This window comes from Nilaparvata lugens, chromosome 3 (assembly GCF_014356525.2).
Source record: "Nilaparvata lugens isolate BPH chromosome 3, ASM1435652v1, whole genome shotgun sequence".
Classification (NCBI taxonomy): domain Eukaryota; kingdom Metazoa; phylum Arthropoda; class Insecta; order Hemiptera; family Delphacidae; genus Nilaparvata; species Nilaparvata lugens.
In genome coordinates, this window is record NC_052506.1 from 24,020,199 (window position 1) to 24,024,534 (window position 4,336).

Here is a 4,336-nt window from a genome sequence, read left to right on the forward strand (position 1 = left end):
AAAGTCATACAGCACCGACCACCTCTCATAATTGCATCCTTTATAACTACTTCTCTCTCGCTCTTTCTCCCGCAATTTTTCTCGGTTTGATGATGGGTCCACATTGTCGAGTGGCGAGTCAACCCCCCTAACAATTATCATTAACTCCCTCCTCTCTTCGATCTTCCTCCTCCTACTCACTCCCAAGTCCCCCTATCGACCTCTCTCCCTTCCATTGGTATGAGTGGAGGGAGAGATGTGATAAGAGGAAAGTGAGAGATAGAGGAACTCTCTTGTCAATGACAAGAGAGTTCCTCTATCTCTCACTTTCCTCTTATCACATCTCTCCCTTCCACTCATACCAATGGAAGGGAGAGAGGTCGATAGGGGGACTTGGGAGTGAGTAGGAGGAGGAAGATCGAAGAGAGGAGGGGAGTTAATGATAATTGTTAGGGGGGTTGACTCGCCACTCGACAATGTGGACCCATCATCAAAACCGAGAAAAATGGCGGGAGAAAGAGCGAGAGAGAAGTAGTTATAAAGGAATGCAATTATGAGAGGTGGTCGGTGCTGTATGACTTTGATTTCTGTCCAAATAACGTCAAAAATTGGGTTGCAGACAGCATCGTTTGTTGATTTAGTTGGGGTTGCGTATTTTCAAAGGTTATGCTTCGGCTTTCGATTACAACTAACAAAATGTTCTGGTGAAAAAGTGGATTCGTTTTCCATGATATTATCTCCCCAATGATATTATTGTATAATATGATGATTTTTAATAATTGTTAATAAATGAAATGGATGAATAAATTTAGTCATGTTGATAATTATATCATGAAACCATATTGTAATATCAATTAGCCATGTTGTAGTATCACAAGTGAAAGGGAATGGAACAACAGTGCCCAAGGAAACTGGCAGTATTATCGGAAAAATTGGAAATCCGAGGAAAAATCTGCTTATGATTTTCCTTTGCGCTCATCATTAAAATTCTGCTGCTTGTTCGTGAGTCCTCTTTGAAAAACAAAACAAATCACCTTTATCCTTACTACTGGTGGAAATCGTTGTTCTTTCGTAGTTGTGTTGTGGAGAATTTAATTGGTGAACAACCTAAACTTGTCATCAGAAAATGAGCACATTGTTCAACAAACAACGGTTTTCCCTGAGTTCTTTGACTTTGATCAAAGGTAAGAAACTTGAAAATGTCGTCTGATTACGAAGGTCTCCGGTAATGCACAACAATGAACCGCTCAATCTGTTTCTGAGAACAACTCTTCACAAAGAAAAGAATTCCAATCCTAATTAAATTTTAATAGACTCCACGAATTAAACTCGACAGCTGAAATTCTTTGAATGCTTGAACAGAGGAAATTACTGAAGTTTTGATCTTGTGATTTGGCTTTGATTGCATACTTGTAAGTCGACCGCCAAGGTTGGCAGAAATTCATGGTATTTTTCATCTTGGTCTGCTCTTTTTTTGTACAAACTCATAACACAGAATTACAATTATAGGAGTTTTCTCTGCTCATAACTTCTGTTTCTCAGGATTTGTTGATGAGTGAAAGTTTAATTGTATTCCACTTAATTATAATTTTAATTGTATTCCACTTAATTTTAAAAACGTATTCCTCACCTATTGTTCTGATGTTTCTATTTTCCAAAAATAATTTCTTATTTATATATATTGTCCTTATCAGCAGAATTAAGTTCAATAGCAGTATTGAGGTTTTACAATAAATCTATTTATTTGGATTCATTCTTCTAAAAAATTATGCAACACAATCAATATAGTATCAATCTACATTCAAGATGCAGATTCAATATTTTCTCATGTAGAACTTGAGAACACAACCACATATTGAACCTAAAAATTTAACCACATAGAATTAAGAACGCAACCACATAAGGCTAATCGCATATAATTAAGACACGACGGGACGTGACATGACGTGACCCGAGTCAGTCTGGTAGATGTGTTGATATCATAAATAATAATTGAATTATAATATGCACACGTGCTACCATTGTCTCAATGTCAACATCAAAATATTCATGTGTATTCAATATTATGATATATTAATTCGCCCACCAGTCTCAAGTCACGTCTTCACGTCATGACATGTCGCGTCGATATGACTAGCCTAAAATCTAATATGCGACTAGCCTAAAATCTAGAATTTATGCTTATTCTAAGCTAGTATAATTGAAGGTAAATCTTCTCTTTCTCTTCTTTTCTTCTTCTTCTTTCTCTTATTCTTCTCCTTCTCCTGTCTCCCTTCATCTCCTACTACTCCAACTTTATTATCTTGTTTATATAATCAGTATTTGATTTAACTGAGTTCTATAATATTAGAATCATCAAAACAGCATCAGATACGGGTGCCTGAACGATAGATAACCGAAGACAATAATAATAGTCTCTCATGACAAATTTAAAATATCAGTTTCAGTTCCGTTCCCTCAAACAATACGCGGCGACGATTCAATTCAACTCCAACAAATGAAGGAAGATAGTCCAAATCGAGTGAGCGAGATAGTTAGAATAGGAGAGACAGAACGTGAGAGAGTTTGAATGGAGAGTAGTCGCAAGCTGGTGCATTATCAAAGAATAATCATGCAGAGTAGTTTTGAGAATCGGATGCGACTGGGAATATACGACGCGACCGAGACGCGACGCCGAAAACTTTTCGCGCAAGATAAATTTTATATCGACGCGCGCCGCGCGAGGCGTCTACGAAGCGTCGCGGCTAATAATTCCATCTCTCTTTTCTCCCAAGAGATATGAGTTCTGCTACTTGCAAACTTCGGCATGTAATTATTTCACTCGCACTCTCTCACTCTCTCCTACAACAATGTCCATCGCTCCTTCTCGCTCTCTGTGTGTCTGTTGGCATTCCGTTATTTATGCGGCGAATAATTCATGCTCGCTACCTCTTTCTCTTCCTTTTCCACCTTCTCCTTTTCAATTCTTCCTCTTCCACCTCATCCTCTCCCATCATCACCTCTTTCACCTTCTCCTCTTCTACCTCATCCTCTTCCACCTCTTCCTCTTCCACCTCCTCCTCTTCCACCTCTCCTCTCCAATCTCTTCATCATCCACATCCATTTCTTCCTGCATCCTTCCTCACTATTCACCCCTCTCCTCCTTCTCGTACTCATCCCGTTACCACCCTTCATCTCTAATATTTTTGATGTGACATTGAGACAATGGTAGCACGTGTGCATATTATAATTCAATTATTATTTATGATATCAACACATCTACCAAACTGACTCGGGTCACGTCATGTCACGTCCCGTCGTGTCTTAATATGCGATTAGCCTTATGTGGTTGCGTTCTTAATTCTATGTGGTTGAATTTTTAGGTTCAATATGTGGTTGTGTTCTCAAGTTCTACATGAGAAAATATTGAATCTGCATCTTGAATGTAGATTGATACTATATTGATTGTGTTGCATAATTTTTTAGAAGAATGAATCCAAATAAATATATTCATTGTAAAACCTCAATACTGCTATTGAACTTAATTCTGCTGATAAGGACAATATATAGAAATAAGTAATTATTTTTGGAAAATAAAAATATCAGGACAGTAGGTGGGGAATACATACGTTTTTAAAATTAAGTGGAATACAATTAAACTTTCACCCATCAACAAATCCTGAGAAACACAAGTTATGAGTTTCTACAAAAAAAGAGCAGACCAAGATGAAAAATACCATGAATTTCTGCCAACCTTGGCGGTCGACTTACAAGTATGCAATCAAAGCCAAATCACAAGATCAAAACTTCAGTAATTTCCTCTGTGTTCAAGCATTCAAAGAATTTCAGCTGTCGAGTTTTAATTCGTGGAAGTCTATTAAAATTTAATTAGGATTGGAATTCTTTTCTTTGTGAAGAGTTGTTCTCAGAAACAGATTGAGCGGTTCATTGTTGTGCATTACCGGAGACCTTCGTAATCAGACGACATTTTCAAGTTTCTTACCTTTGATCAAAGTCAAAGAACTCAGGGAAAACCGTTGTTTGTTAAACAATGTGCTCATTTTCTGATGACAAGTTTAGGTTGTTCACCAATTAAATTCTCCACAACACAACTACGAAAGAACAACGATTTCCACCAGTAGTAAGGATAAAGGTGATTTGTTTTGTTTTTCAAAGAGGACTCACGAACAAGCAGCAGAATTTTAATGATGAGCGCAAAGGAAAATCACAAGCAGATTTTTCCTCGGATTTCCAATTTTTCCGATAATACTGCCAGTTTCCTGGGGGATGTTGTTCCATTTCCTTTCACTTGTGATACTACAACATGGCTAATTGATATTAAAAATATGGGTTCATGATATAATTATCAACATGACTA